Source organism: Bos indicus x Bos taurus, chromosome 1 (assembly GCF_003369695.1).
Source record: "Bos indicus x Bos taurus breed Angus x Brahman F1 hybrid chromosome 1, Bos_hybrid_MaternalHap_v2.0, whole genome shotgun sequence".
Classification (NCBI taxonomy): domain Eukaryota; kingdom Metazoa; phylum Chordata; class Mammalia; order Artiodactyla; family Bovidae; genus Bos; species Bos indicus x Bos taurus.
This window is the reverse complement of record NC_040076.1, coordinates 128837838-128854485: the sequence shown is the minus strand read 5'-3', so window position 1 is coordinate 128854485 and position 16648 is coordinate 128837838. Positions and strand designations below refer to the sequence as shown.

The 16648-nt window shown below is 46.7% G+C and overlaps 1 protein-coding gene and 1 non-coding gene across 2 annotated transcripts in view; both read right to left on the bottom strand.

Annotated features, from left to right (window-relative positions):
- Positions 1 to 16648, bottom strand: part of LOC113894447 — a 170593-nt gene that overhangs the window by 149579 nt on the left and 4366 nt on the right.
- LOC113899696 lies at positions 16458 to 16587 on the bottom strand. The gene has a single exon (XR_003512963.1). It is a non-coding gene; the product is annotated as a small nucleolar RNA SNORA48 (small nucleolar RNA).

Genomic DNA, 16648 nt, shown 5'->3' with positions numbered 1-16648 from the left:
TAGACGTCAATCGTAAATCCTTCCCTCAGGAGTAAACTCTTCTCCTTCCAGTGTAGCTCAAGATCCTTGCGAGAGTTGGGAAAGGTAAGAGCAGGTTAATGCATCAGATCAGATCAGATCAGATCAGTCACTCAGTCATGTCCGACTCTTTGCGACCCCATGAATCACAGCACGCCAGGCCTCCCTGTCCATCACCAACTCCCGGAGTTCACTGAGACTCATGTCCATCGAGTCAGTGATGCCATCCAGCCATCTCATCCTCTGTCAGCCCCTTCTCCTCCTGCCCCCAATCCCTCCCAGCATCAGAGTCTTTTCCAATGAGTCAACTCTTCGCATGAGGTGGCCAAAGTACTGGAGTTTCAGCTTTAGCATCATTCCTTCCAAAGAAATCCCAGGGCTGATCTCCTTCAGAATGGACTGGTTGGATCTCCAGGTTAATGCATAGAGGACCCTCAATAGCAAAGGGAAGGGGGCCTCTACTTAAAGCTCAGCAGGGTGGTGTGTGCATATGTGTGTGCGTGCATGCACAGTGGGGGGTGTGCTGTGGCTGTGTTGGGCGTGTGTGTTGCAAGGAGTCAGGGAGGGGTTTGACAGATGGTCTACGAGGTGTTTCATGGGGAGGTATGTGGTGGATGTGGGGAGGTCAAGGGCAGGTGACAGGGGATATGCTACACTGTGTGTGGTGGAAATCATGTTGTCAGGGGTGTATGCACTGAGGGGGTGCTGTGGAGGGCCTGGTGGGATTGCAGTTGGGGTGTGCCACTTAGAATGCCACTGGCCACCTAGTTCTACAAGAATGAAGTCCTCAGCCACTGTAGTCATCAATCTTCAAAACATCCTGAAAGGGGTTCAGGCAGAATGCACTCTGTGTTCTGGGAAAATCTGGCAGAACAGGACTTCAGAGAGTTAGATATTTTCAGGAGAAATTTTTATGAACCCCTGTTGGGTCGCACCCTGCAGGCCTACAAGCCCTGGGCTTGTTCAGCTTCCAGATGGAAGAAAGCCTGCAGTCAGCAGTAGAGTCATCAATGGTTTAAAGGATGGGAGAGCTTACGAGTCTGGAGTGGAGTCCTGGAGTGACATGGCACCTGGCGGGCAGGACGCAAGGCCGTCTTTGCTCCCAGGGTAGGGGGAGGTTGCCAGTCATAGAGGGGATTACTTCAGGTTGGCTCATCGGTCATCAGCGAAACCAGCAGAGGGCAGCACACCACTCACAGCCCCTTTTGATAAGAATGATCACTAGTCAGGGTGGGGATGAGTAGCTAGGAAGGTCAGTCCAGTCAGTCCAGTCAGTCCAGTGCAGAGGGTGTAGGTGAAGCAGGCACTGGTCGGGCATGGGATGTCCAGAGAACAAGAGAACAGCCATCTTGAGTGGCCTGACTGTACAACTCCAGTTCTTGCACCTTTCCATACTTGGAAAGGCACTAAAACTGTTAACTAAGATGTCTGATTCTCGTGACTTAGCAGCAACCTTCCACTGAGACGTGTGCTTGATTACACCTACCCATCGCCAAAATCTCAGATATGCTGACCTCCTTCCTCCCCATCTCTCTGGAACAGATCCTCAGAGCTACTGAGAGGCTGGCCCCTGGGCTGTATCCTGGGTAAGACACAGACTAAATGATTCACAGTTCCTGTGTTATAGGTTTTGTTCCCAGCTTGTGGATGTCTTGTGGGGTTGTGCTGTGGAGGTGTGTCACAGGTGTGTAGTGTGGGCATGTGGAGGGTGGGGAGGACCCAACAGTCTAGGGAGATGCCTCAGGTCCCTGGTCAGTGCTGTGGGCCCCCTAGACAGTCCATCACAGCATCTGCCTGATCCCCATGATGGGAAGCCTCAGTGCCCCGACTCTCCCCCAGACACATCCCTGGGTTCAGGGCTACCCAGGGAGACCCTGGGCTGGCATGTGCTGGAGTTCTGCTGGCTGGAGGAGCTTGGGAAAGCCCTCTACTCCTCACCCATTCCTACTGCCTTTCTATAACGGGGTCCAGGTGGTCTTTGCAGGTCACATCTGACACAGCCTCTGCACAGCCCCTCCCAGGGAACACCCAGGACACAGCATAGGTGGAAGAAGGGAGTGTCTAGACTTTCTCCTCTTGCAGGGGCCCCAGCACAGGGAGCCTCTCTCCTAGGGCAGCAGCCTCTCTTAAGGGTCCCCCATCCTTCCACACCTGGCTCACGCCTCTGACCCTCTAGCTTGTCTTCTGAGGGAGTCCTTGCACTGGCAGATACAGAGAGTTCAGACATGTGGGGGAAGTGCTGGTTTGTTATTTTGAATGCATATGTCAAATTTTCTTCAATCTTTCATGGGAAAGATTTTCAAACATCCTGCCAAGTTGAAAGACTTTTAAAAGGAACACCTGGATATCTCCTACCTAGATTCTACCATTCATATTTTATTGTGTTTGTTTTGTCATGTATCTATCCATCCATCCATTCATCAATCCAGCTTAGCTTTTGGATGCCTTTCAAAGTAAGCTGCAGAAAGCAGTACCCTTCTCCCTGAAAACAGCAGCAAGGATATCACTGACTGGAGTTCACTATTGGTTTAACTCTTTTCCCCATTTTTTGAACATAGAATGAAATGCACAGATCTTGAGGGTACCATTCAACAAACTGTGACAAATGCATGCAACCATGTAACTCCAAGCCCTATCAAGACCCAGAACATCCTACTGCCCCACAAAGTCCTCTCATGCACCTTCCTACTCAATCTCCCAGTACCCCTCCCCACAAGCAACTACTGTTCTAAATTGCAGTGTCTAGTCTCTGAGTCTGGCTTTCACGCAGCACACCATCTGGGAGTCACCCAGGGGGTGAGTCCATAGGTCATTCCTTTTCATCACCAAGTAGTACTCCATTCTCTGGCCATACCACAGTTTATCTAGATTCTTTTCCCACTGGTGAATTCGTTTCTTAACAGTAAAGATTATCTCTCAACCAAGGCTGTTCTGTAATGAAATCACACTCACTTGCATTCCAACCTGTATCTCTGAGGGGAAAAGACCAGGTGTGCCAAGAGTTAGCACAACCTTGCCTGACCAGTGGGAGGGGAGGAAAAGCAGAAATACTGTATTCCATCACCTTTATGAAAAAAGAGTAAAAAGCATAGTTCTAGAGTAGAGACTCCCAAAGTGTGATGGGGTGCAAGATGATTCTAAGCCATACATATTTAAGCACTCTTTAATGTGTTTGCTATTACAAGCATGTAACAGGCACAGCTGGCCTGTGAAACTAATTTTCCTACATGAAGGGGGAATATAATTTTCTTTTAAAATGTTTATTTACATAAAAAACTTTAAAGAAATATTAAATGTACAGGGAGTAAAGATAGGGGAAAAACCATGAGACTTGTATGCAGATAACTGAGATGTTGGAGAACATTCCCGAGAGTAGTGGTCATCAACCCTAGATGCACATTCAGATCACCCGGAGCTTTAAAGTCACCTGCTCTTGGGTCCCACCTCCACAGCCTCTCGTATAACTGGATAAGTTGTATCAGCTACCAGTAGGTTTATAAAGCTCCCCAAGTGGTTCTAATGTGCAGCTGGGAGAACCAGAATGGTCTGGAAAGCCACAGTTCTCCAAGTGAGGTCCCTGGACTGGCAGGTATCACATCACCCGGGCACTTGTGAGGTGTGCAAACTCTTAGGCTCCGCTCTACATCTACTGAATCAGAAACCAGGGCTGGGGCCCAGCAATCTGGGGCTTCACAAGCCCTCCAGGTGGGCCTGATGAAGCTCAAGTTTGAGAACCACTTCTCAAGGGGTGGGGCAACAAGCCCTAAAAGCAGTCTTCATCTAACTCCCAGCACTGAAATCTGTGTCTTCATGGTACTAGTCTGGCCAAGGTCAGCTAGCTTTGCTTGACCAGTCCCCAGGAAACCCTTCTCCTCCCTGGGACAGACAGGGTGGGTGGAGCCCAGGTGGTGAGCAGCTGCTGACCAATTACCATGGCAATGACATCCTGGGATCCACTGTGGCTTAACCTCAATTAATTCACAAACCAGTTAATGAGCCCCCAGAAAATCCACTGTTGACTGCAATTTTATTTTCACCATGATTTTTGATTATCACTGACTTCCTTCCACTCCATTACCCTTGTTAATTGAGAATTGACTATGCAGTTAAAATGAATGTTTCCTCCACTAACAGAGCTGTACCAGATTCATCTTAGAGTCCCTTGCAGCTCAGAAAATGTGATGAGTCTACAGATATATTGATCTGATACAATTCATTTCACCCAGAATTTATGAAATTACCACTCAGAGGTCACCTATTATGTGTTCCTATCTCCAAAGGCTTATAGGGAAGAAACAGAGTGCTCATGGAAGAATGACATGGTATTTAGAGAACTAAACCAGTACTTGGCCAAGGCTGGCCTCTTGGTTGGCAGTGATGTGTGTATTAAAAGATGTTCAACACAGTTCTACAGATTTGGCAAAGTCCTTGGAAATACTGAGAAGATAAAGTAAGAACAAACACTCTGTGGGCTGTTCTTCACCGGCTGCCTATTTTGATAAGGAAAAATGGAAAGAAAGAGGAGGCTGACGGGAGATCAGGGAACCTGATTATCTCTTCCAATGCTAAGTTTGAAAAATGAACTTTCATGTGCAACCCAAAAGATTACAGAATTTGCCAAACAAACAAACAAAAAATGTGCTTGGGAATCAGCAGCGACAAATGAATTCGTCTAGTGTCTGTGTCGTGAGAAAATGTTGGACAAAACACCACAGTCCTTTCCTCCTAGCATCACATGAAAGGTGTAACGCCACCACGAAGGACAATTCAGCCTGCCTGGGGGAGGACAGTAGCACTCCGCAGGGACTCTGTCTGCGGTCAGCCATCAAAAAAGATCCCGACTGACTACAAACAGCTCTACAAGAGCACCTACAACTAGGACAGCCAGAACCTTTCTCCTAGGAGCCCGGCTCTCCGGGGGCTGCCCCGCCTTCTGCCTGCATGCGCCTCCCCTTCTGCTCCCAAGCCCCGCCCACTCCCGCTGTCATTTATTTGTGGATTTCCGGAGTACAGTTCTAAGGCGCTTCAGTCCTGTCCGATTCTTTGTGACCCTGTGGACTGTAACCCGCCAGGCTCCTCTGTCCATGGAATTCTCCAGGCACGAATACTGGAGTGGGTTGTCATTTCCTTCTCCACTGGGGTACAGGGCTATGTCTAAAGTGTGTCCGAAAGCATCAGCAAATGATTTTAAAAAAGGAAAAAACAACTTTTTATTATAAAAAATTACATCATAGAGAAAAGTAGAGGAAACAGTGTAATGGACTGCAACACAACTGTCTCCATACGCTCATTAATACATTTCCACATTTACTTCACCTTTCTTTCCTCTTGAATTATATTAAAGTACACACATTATAAACACCATGACATTCCACCTCTGAATACTTTAAAAATACAGGACACTTTAAAACACGGCCACTTTCTTACCTATTCATAATACCATGATCACACCTGACAAAATTAACATCAACAAAAATTCCTCAATATCATCTAACAGTACAAATGTCAGCATATGTCTTTTGAGGAAGTAAAATATTGATACAGCCTAGATGACCTGGAGAGACAGAGCAGATGTGAATGCCCTTATGAGGCCCCCAGGGAAGCAAACTTGCTCACCCCTTCCCACCAGAGGGCGCTGTCATCCCCAGAAGGGTGGGAGGGCCCTTTCTGGAGACTTTGTGGGACCCCATCCTCACAGTACCACTGCATCCAAATGCAGTGCTCCCAAGCCCCTCCAGTCAGCCTTCTCCCACCCAGTGACCAGTCTTGTACAGGAGGCTGGGTCTGGTCAGAGGAAACCAGCCGTAGGCCCAGCTCTGCCACTGATAAGCTGTTTGACCTTGAGCAGATGGCCTGAGCTTCTGGAGCCTCCGTTTGCTCCTCTGTAACATGGGACATGCGGCTGGCCTCAGAGGACGGTCATGAAGATTGGAGGAGACAGTGACACAGGCTCTGCTGTGGAGTGCCTGGCACACTGCCTGGGCCGGAACAAGCTCCCTGAGGTTCTGTGGCCACCACCAGGGGTGGCAGTGATCACCCTTAAGGCTACAGGGCAGGCAAAGGCACGAGGCTGAGCAGGGTCCAGGCAGAGAGTGGCCCACATCCCACAGATCTCTAAAGCAGGGCTTGCCTGCTGGGAGACCCCAGGGCCAGCCGTTCCCAGCTCCCATGTCTCCCATGTAAGACGGCGCTGCCAGATGTAAGCACTGAAGAGTTGGGGGAGGAAGGCCGTGTGGACTATTAGAGCAGAAGGGTTCCCTGCATGGGACCTCTGGCCACCGACCTGGGCCATGTGGTGTTTCCTACCTGCCTCCTGCTAGCTCTGAACCTCACACCTCACCAAGGCAGCAACCTTGGCTCTTCAGAAGCACCTGCCATCAGCTCCTCTCCCTTTATTCTGTGTTAATGATCACCACTGTCCACCACCGCCACTGTTCACCATCAACACTGTTCATTAAGCATCTACTACAATCCGGGGGTTTGCTGTGTAATTTTTGGACATTATCTCCCTGACTTCACACTCCAGTCTTTTGAGAAAGACATGATAACCTCCCCTCCTTTACTCAGTGACTGAAAACAACATACATTTATTATCTCCTAGTTCTGGAAGTCACAAGTCCAACAGGGGTCTCACATGAGTAAAATCAAGGTGTTGGCAGGATTGCAGTCCTTTCTGGAGGCTCCAAGGGAGAATCTGTTTCTTTTTTTTTTTTTTGGCCATGCCACATAGCATGCAAGAACTTAATTCCCAGACCAGGGTTTTAAACCCATGCTCCCTGCAATGGAAGTGCAGAGTCTTAACCATTGGAAGGGAAGTCCCAAACAAGGGAGGTTTTAAAAAAAATTTTGTTTGTTTATTTTTGGCTGCACTGGGTCTTCATAGCTAAGTGAAGGCCTTCTCTAGTTTCAGTGAGCAGGAGCTACTCTTTGTTGGGGTGTACGGGCTTCTCACTGTGGTGGCTTCTCCTGTTGCAGAGCATGGGCTCTAGGCACAAGGGCTTCAGTAGTTGCAGCTCACAGACTCATGAGCTCGGGCTCAGGAGTTGCAGCCCATGAGCTTTGTTGCCCTATGGCATGTGGAATCTTCCCAGAGCAGGGATCAAACCCATGTCTCCTGCATTAGCAGGAGAATTCTTAACCACCGGATCACCAGGAAAATCTGAGAATCCATTCCTCGCCTTTTCCAGCTTCCAGAGGCCACTGTATTCCTTGCCTCATGCCCCTTCTATCTTCCCAGACAGCGAAGGCCGGCTGAGTCTTCCTCACTCTGCATCACTCTAACTGCCTCTCCTGCCTTGCTGTTTCATTTATAAAAACTCTTATGATTACATGGTGCCCATTTGGATGATCCCAGATAAATTTAGGGTCAGCTGATTAGCAACATTAATTTTGTCTACAACTTAATTCCCTCCTGCCATGTAACCAAGCCTAATCACAGGTTTCAAACCCAATCATGGGGATTGGAATGTGGACACTTTGGGGGGCCGTTATTCTGTCCTCCACAACAGGTGAGGGAGACTGAAACTCCAAGAGGTAATGGGGCTTACTCAAGGTTATGCAGCTATTAAGTGGTACCAGATTCAGCTCCTGCTAATTCACTGTGTGACCTTGGGCAAGTCATGTAACCCCTCTGACTTCAGTTTCCCCACCTACAAAATGAAAAAGGCTACCTAAATGCTCTCTAATATTTCTTATAGCAGCCAGTCTGTGACTGTCTGAAGATCTCAACCTTCCCCCAGCAAGATATGTGGGGAAGTCCAGGACTCCATGAAACTCTTACCCGCTCTGTCCACACTAACCAAGGCTCTAGTACTGACCACCAGAAGGAGACAGCGTAGACTCGTTCTTTCCTCTGGCTGGAATTTTCCAAGCCTTTTGTCCTGGGAACCATGAAGATATGGACTTAAAAGAGCACCTGACTGCCTTACCCTTAGGCCCCTTCTAGCACACCCCACAAATCTTGAGTCAAATATGATGTGTTTCCCCTGTCCCAATCTCTAGCTTAGAGGAGAGTAAGGATTAAGGTTTCTTTACACAATGAAAAGAAAATGAGAGAGTGAGAAAATCAGACAATAAACATACAGGTATGTGCAGGCCTTTTTGCTGAGAATTCCCAAACCAAGGCAGAAAAAAACTGCTCTTATTTTTTATACTGTATTTCTTTTAAAATGTACTATTACCAAAAAAAAAAAAAAATCAAATATATACAAAAATAGAGACATCAGTACAATGGGGTTTTTTTCCTAACTAACTCCTAGGCCTACCACCAGCAATTCAGGTGCTCTTCACAGTCTGAAATTTGAATCCCCACCTGCAATGGGCCACTTTATGTGTGGGTCTTGCATCTCTGTTTTGGAAACTGCTCTGCTACCACTCATACAATTCTGGAAGGTCATGCAATCAAGATGGCCAGAAAACTTTAACTACAGGACAAATCAGAGCCCCTTTTCAATATGAACCCTGAAATCAGGAGCTGTAAACACCATAAAAAGTCTGGAGCTGCCATTGTCACTATCTTAGAGACTGAAGCCAGCACAGTGGTAGGAACTGCAGACGGCAGCCCACCAGGCTCCCCCGTCCCTGGGATTCTCCAGGCAAGAACACTGGAGTGGGTTGCCATTTCCTTCTCCAATGCATGAAAACGAAAAGCGAAAGTGAAGTCGCTCAGTTGTGTCTGACTCCCAGCGACCCCATGGACTGCAGCCGACCAGGCCCCTCCGTCCATGGGATTTGCCAGGCAAGAGTACTGGAGTGGGGTGCCATTGCCTTCTCCGGGAAGATAAGAGAAGGTGCAATTCCCAGTCCATCAACTGAGCACCTGGATCCAGCTGTACCTGATACACTGAAACATTTTTTTATTCTAATAAGCATATTTCTAGTTTTGCTTGACTTAGTTTGAGTGAAGTTTCTTTCCTTGTAACAGATAAGTATCTTAAACATTCTCAGAAAGCCTTTTTTAAAACAACTAGCACAACTGTCAATTTTTCTCACAGGGGTTAGCCATTGGCCTCCTTAATTTAACAAAAACAATTGATATTCCTTAGGGAATATATTTTTCAGCAGAGAAAGAGTGAAACTACGTGATTTAAGGATACTTCCTCAAGCAGGAATTTTCTTTTCCTGGATGTTAATCAGGACAGCAACTCATTAACGATATCTTACAACTACACCTTCCCCCAGCAATCCCTGCTGGTGCTGTTTTTGGACAAGACAAGCTGTCAGAGAGTGGTCCTTGAAGTGGTATACCCATGAAGCCAGGCAGGACAGGGTGGGACCAGGATCCAGTCTCAGTGTCAGAGGGAGAGAGGACCCACGTAGGCCTCAAGTGGTAACTGCCTTTAAGAGACATGGCTCCAAATGAAATTAGAGAAGGTGGACCACAGGCCACCCAGAAACCTATACTCAGTCACCTTACCCTGCTCTTCCTTCTTCCCTGCTTCTTGGCACAGGCCTCCTCCGCACGGTGTGGACACAGAGCTCCCCGTGCCAGGCAGTGTGGGGATGAGTGACAACGGCTATAGTTCATGACCCAGAGGATCCACAGTCCGGTGAGAGGAGGCAGGTAAGTGCAGGATGGAAGGAGCTACAAGGTAGTGGCTGTCTATGGAGAGGCAGGGGTGTGGGATATGGGATGAGAAAGACCATTTTCATTGTGTATATTTATATTTACTTTTTTCTTAACTTTCCAATCATGTAAATATGTCATCTATTCCAAAATTTTTTTTTACTTAAAAGGTAAAGCTTCTGTGGCATTTAGGGTAGTTCTTGAAGGGATAGACACGTTTGGAGACTGTAGCTAGGTTCATTTCCAACAGTCACAATATGACACTGACATGCCTCCTACCTCTGTTCTGTCCCTCTGCAACTGGGTAGGTGGATAAATACAGAAGAAATGATGCTCTGAGTCTTCTGAGGGTGTGTTATGAGAGGTGATGGAGCTTCTGCCTGGTCCTCTTGGGATGCCTGTTCTCAGAACCCAGCTTTTATGCAGGTAGGAACCAGGTCCCAGCTTCTAGGCCCCCACTGAGAGGGCCACTGAAATAGCTCCGGCCCCAGCCACCAACTAACTGCCCCTGGATGAGACCCTTAAGGTGAGACTTGCTTCACTGAACCCAGTCAACGCCCAGAATTGTAGAGACCATAAGCAAATACTTGTTTTCTTTTCAGTCCTTGAGTTTTGAGGAGCAGTCCTTGGTTTGTGCCTTTGTCTTACACTTGATTTTCCAAGATGGAAGCTTTCTGACACGCTTAGAACAGTTTACCTATAACCCCAAGGAGGGAGCAGAAACCACCCCGGGGGCAAGTATTTAGTTGGCCCTGTGAAAGTAAGAATAGTCTAAACAAATGAAACATGTGACTGTGGATGCTCTTGGGGGCCACAAGAGGCACCCTTTGGCAGGCTGCTGGGTACCAAGGTCTGGGCTCCAGAGAGGAGCTGTGATGGAGCTGAGGATGCAGAGGGTGTTCAGGTAAGTGAAGTCATTTAGTCATGTCCGATTCTTTGTGACTCCATGGACTGTAGCCTACCAGGCTTCTCCATCCATGGGATTTTCCAGGATACTGGAAGTGGGTACTGGAGTGGGTTGCCATTTCCTTCTCCAGGGGATCTTCCCGACCCAGGATCAAACCCAAGTTTCTCATGTTGCAGGCAGACGCTTTACCTTCTGAGCCACCAGGGAATATTGTTCGTAAAGGTGGTCGTTTAAAACCAGGGGTGAAGATGAAGGCATCCATGTGGAGTCTAAGGGAAGTCAAGAGAGGAGGCCTGGGGATGCCCCCACTGAAAACATCAGTGGAGGAAAGGGAACAGGTAGAAGTCAAAGAATCATCATCAGGGAAGAAGGAGGAAAATGCATGAAAGGAAAGTTCAAGAGGTGGGCCTGGCCAGAGGTGTCGACTGTTGCACCGAAGACAGACTGAGAAAGTTTTGGAAGATTTTGCAACACAGAGGTCACTTGTGACCTCTCTAGAGGACAGCTCTTCCTGAAGAGGGGGGGAAGAAAGGAAAATCTCACCAACGTTCATCATCAACACATTCCCATCAACACAAAGCACTGCAACTAAACTTGATGAGACCAAATAGCAAATAATTTGGGGTTCCCTGCTTTATCTTCTGAGCAACATGAGAGGGGAAAACGGAAGAAAGAGAAAAATCAAAATGCATACAATAAAAGGAAAAAAGGAGACAAGCATTAACACACTGGATGACTGCCATCTGCACAACACTGAGGTGGCTGAAAAAGTACAAGATAAGGGAACCAACCACCTCTGGAATTCTTCTTATTTTCCTATTTTGGTAGAGAGACTGTGAAAGATTCCTTTGTTGATCATTCACAGCAATGGCACAATGAAAAGGTGGGCCATGGCACGGGGAGCCCATAGGCCTCATCTAGGGAGCCAGTACCAGTGACCTGGAGTGGCCGCAGGGAGCACTTTGAGGACAAGGATGCAGATTCAGGTATCAGGGAATGAGGTCTGTTATATACCCAGGACATGGGAATAGGGTGCAAGCACCAAGCATTCACCATCTCAGTGTTTATGGAATGTGTATCAAAACCATACCTTAAAGGGAAATGGCCTCATTTCTCTAAAACACCAGGATCTTGAATCCTTATGCAAATACCAAAATGCCCATAACTCAAAGCATATGAGATTTAGCTACTAAATCCTATTGAGCTTGCTACATGAACAATTTTAAATCATCTCTTGGAGAAAGGCCTTCATTTGTAGTGACAAATATGCCAATAGACAATAATAATAAATACATGGAAATATTTCTAGAATCTTCAATATGTGCCCAAATTTCTGCCATTATTCCTCCTCCGTACAAAAAAATACAAACAGGCATATAAAATGGAATGCGAGTTAAACTATAGAGTGAATTAAGTTGAAATGTCAGCACAGCCGTAGTGTGCGCCTCAATAACAGATATTTTGAGGAAGAGCTTACTAAATCTTTAATTGGAGATGGAGTGTTTCTATATAGAGGTAATGACTACAAAACATTTATCACAGTGTCTAAGGCCGTAACTACAGAAATTCTCTCCCATCCTCTGGTATTAGTGTCAGGATGGTGAATCCAGTGTTAATATTAAAACATGACACTGGAAATATAATTTAATTATGAGTTGATACAAATGAGGTTCAATGTTTTCTCCCAATGATTTTTTTCTTTTAGCATCATCCTAGTGTACTTGAGAAATAACAGGAAAAAAATCTAGCTACAGCAAAAGAGGGGGAACATTGCCACAATAAAGATAAATCTTACTATATACTCAGGCCCTTTTTTAAAGTGTTGGGTCTCAAAGTGCATGGCTGCAGAATACTTATGTTCTGTGACAAATAAAATATTGGAAGTCTAGCCCAACATACAGGGGAAAATATGGTAGTAGTATTCATACTTAAAGTTTTCGTTGTATGATTTTTCATAAACTTTGAGGGTTGGTTATCCTTAATGTAGTCTTCAGTTTAGTATAAGTAGGTGTCTGATTCAGCACAGAACTACGGATTTGGTTTTTATTTTTGGCCACACGGTGTGGCATGTGGGATTTAAGTTCCCCAACCAGGGATTGAACCTTCGCTCCTAGCATTGGAAGGCAGATTCTTTAACCACTGGACCACCAGGGAAGTTCCATGGATTTGGTTATTTCAGTTTAGTGCACTGATCATTCTCATGGTGTTTAGGGAAGAATATCCAGGAGACACTGTCCGAGCTGAGCCCTGAACTCTCAGGACTCGTCGTTTAGCAAGCCAGCATCTTCTGTGTGTCTGCATCGACATCCCTTTGCCCTGGTGCTTTACCTGGTGTTTGACGCTGCTGGAAGGCCCAGAGAAATCACTCCCCATAAGGAGTAATGTTCAACCAATGATGGATCACAGTGAGAGATATACATAGGCAGGTGCCAATCCCCAGAAGAGGTTAATGCTGGGAGGGGTGCTCTATACTGGCTGCTAGAGACTCCTAGCAGGTTTACACTTCAGTGGTTCACGATGGTGACCTGCTCGATGTGTGCTTCTCTGGCCCATTCCTCTACTTCCTTATGTCCCTTCTTTATTTGGGAATCTCCTCCCAAATAAGCCATGTAGACTCAAATCTTTGTCTCAAGTAAGGACACATGTCATGATTTCCCAGTGTATGGCCTGTTGAGTTCAAGAACTGCTGCTAGCACTAAGCAGCAGAGGATGCAGGGACAGGGCTGACCCAGGGAGAGTTGACATCAAGAATGTAAAATCCAGGCCCCGAGGTACAGGATACCAAGACCTGTACAGGACAAAAAGCCAGAGTGCTATGGGTTACCAGTTATGGTGGTAACTAACCTAGGGAGTGAGCGTGTGTGTGTGTGTGAGTGTGTGTGTGAGTGAATGTGTATGTGTGTGAGTGTGTGTGTGTGTTGTGGACAGAGTTTGCTGAAACTTTACCAATGAGGCCTCCAAAGGTTGCAAACCCAAACTGCCGAACCCCACCCACCACTGGGGACTAGGTGGGGAATAGGGAAGAGAAATAATGACAGAAGGGTGTGAGGCTGCAGGGCAGGGAGGGGCAGTAACTTCCTTTAACTTCAAACAACCCAGAAAATCTGTCTGCATGGCCAGAGTTAGCACATCTCTGGGCCACTCAGCCAGTGGACCCAGAGGATGTGCCTCGACCAGAGACACAGAGGCAGGGAGCCAAACTTGGCCTTAGAAATTGTTAAGTGAAAGGTTTAATCAGGATAAGGCCATGAAGGCATTGAACTTCAAACGGCAATTAGCATAAAGATCATTGTTTAATTTGGCTTGTTTTAGAATTTAAAAATGTTAGAGGAGTAATAAAAAAATAGAAAGTTTAAAATATGAGAAAAAGGTATCCATTGTTCCACTGTTCAACTGCAAGTCTTGTCCCTTCAAGGCATCCCTTACAGATTATTTTTTTAAAATATTTATTTGGCTGCGCTAGGTCTTACTTGTGGCATTCCCTGACCAGAGACTGAACCTGGGGCCCCTGCATTGGGAGTGCAGTCTTGGCCCCTGCATCACCAGGGACATCCCTAGACTATTTTCTTGAGTACATCTTTCATATAACAGTGTTCTGTTCACTGAACAGGTAATGACTTCCCTCATTACTAATCTTCCTATTTTTAAATATTCCACCAACCTGGTCTCTGAAACTTGACTAACCCTCTTATACTGTAGAGTAAGTCACTTCTAAGTTTTCACTATTATAAATAATGATACATCTTTATATAGTGGCATTTTCCATTTTTCAATTATTTTCTTGAGACAGAATTCCAGAAACCAAAGGGTAGCAATTCAGTGACATGTGAAACAGGCAGCCCCTCTACTTTTATCATCTACAGTCCTTGGATTAGTCATAAAATATAAGCTGGGCAACACTGGCATCCCTTATCTCACACAAAAAAATATTAACACAAGATGGACCAACACTATCATAAAAGTTTCAAAGGAAGGCCAGATGGGAGAAATAAAAAACAGAGCAGTCTTTGAAACTAACTATAGGGTTCGAGTAATAAACACCAATTTCTGATCTTTAAAATGAACATTTGAAAGTTAGCAATAATTTCAAGTTAGACTCCTACACCCTAATTCGTGTAACAGGCATTCTGTTTTAATGATCACCTGCTCAGAGAGAAACTTCTAGCCTTTCGAAGCTTGCTCTTTCCCTGGCCTGGTGGGATTCCCTGACTGACTGACATTCATCCTCTCCCATATGCCACTGACTGAGCCCAAATTTGGCTTAGTTTGCATCACTTGTCTTCATCATTCGTTCCCCCCAATTGCCAACCCTTTTCAGCAAGCAGACTGGCTGACAGCAGAGCAGCTGGTGCTGGTGGTTAAGGGGCAATTAGGCTGCTCCTGTTGGTCAGTCATGCCCCACACTCCTCTCTTGCCAGTGCTGTGACTGGGTGGGAAGGATCGGAACCAAGGTGCTTACCCCTTACATGTCTGCCTTGAATATGTTAATTCTGCCAGTCGGTTCCCACGCTCCTACCTGGGCTGTGTCCTGCCTTGACAGTTCATTTTTATAACAGGAAGCAAGGAGGGAGCAGTTTGCTGATGGAAGGGGGACGGCAGGAAGGAAGGTAGGCTCTAATTTAAAACCATCTTAGGGGCTCTAAAAAGTTCCGGGATGACCGATGGGCATGTTTACTCCTTAGAACCCTTTTCATAAATACCTACCACTTAACATGCACTTCCGAGAGGCATAAATACCACCACTGTGTGTCAGCCTTATGGAAGGCAGATTTCCAGAGCCACACGATTGCAATCCTATTAGAGCTGTACCCTGAGAATACAGCAGTCAACCCCAACCCACCAAGACTGGTGCTCAATTTCTGCACTGCAATGCAGCTTCCCTTCCCTTGCTTCGGGGAAAACGGCCGCTCATCTCGCATAATAAGGTCCACTTCTAAGACAGGTGGGGATCAAAGATGTATTTTGCCATCAGCACTGGCCAAACAAAGTAACTCTCTAATAACATTCAGTCGTGGAGAGGGAACGTTTCCTGGGGCTGTTTGGATCATGTCTTATTTAACGCTGGACTTCTAGTATGATTTTCTCCTGGTTCTCAGAGGGACTGACTGGGCTTGAGGCAGGTGTGGTGCCCCTCTGGAGAGGACCCTGGCTCCTCAAGAGGGACCACACTGGGACGGCAGGGCTCTGCAGGAGCAGGTCGCTGCCAGCTCATCCACCCACCCACCCACCCACCCTCTGCTGCATGCAGACAGGTGCCCCTCCCGACCTGGACAAGAGCAGTCAGCTGTGTCCTTCCCCCTCAAATCATAGGTCTCTAGACGCAACGTCATAAAATCTATGCTGGAACCTCAGCCTGGGGCCTAGAGGTATCAAAGAAGGAGAGGAAAACAGGCTCTCAGTGGACCCTATGGCTCTGAAGGGACGGGGCTTCAATGCCCACTGTGCTTGGTCTGCCATGAGGCAAGCTGGACGTCCGTTAGCTGCCACCACCCAGTATAAGAGGTGTGATTCTGAGAACTAGCACACCCAGCAAGACAACATCCAAGGCAGGGCTCTGTAACTGTAAAGGGTTAAGTCAGCAGTTAGCACCAGGGGCCGATTTCCTGGAAGACAATTTTTCCATGGACTGGGGGGTGGGGTGGTTTCAGGATGATTCAGGCGCATTTTATTTATTATATGCTGCTGCTGATCTGACAGGAGGTGGAGCTCAGGCAGTAATGTGAGTGACGGGAGCAGCTGTAAATATAGATGAAGCTTCCCTTGCCTGCCGCTCACCTCCTGCTGTGCAGCCCGGTTCCTAACAGGCCAGCCGCTGCTCAGTCCTGCTGTGCAGCATGGGCCAGTACCAGTCTGTGGCCTGGGGGCCCTGGGGTTTAAGTAAACTGGAGCGCTAGCATTATTCTCCCATTTTGAAGCCAAAGCACAATGATTTTTAAAGTACACATTCTTTTTTTTTTTTTTTTTTCCCCATGTGTCCAGGGCATGAACCAGGCATGGGCACAGAGCAAAAGCCAAGCTGGGATAAACAAGGAGTTGTTTTGTCCCTCACTGATATGAGACAGGCGCCACCAACCAGGTGCCACTCTACTAAAGTACACATTCTTATAAGATTACCCTGGTCACATAAAATATATTATTTGCCAGCATTTACTGAAAAA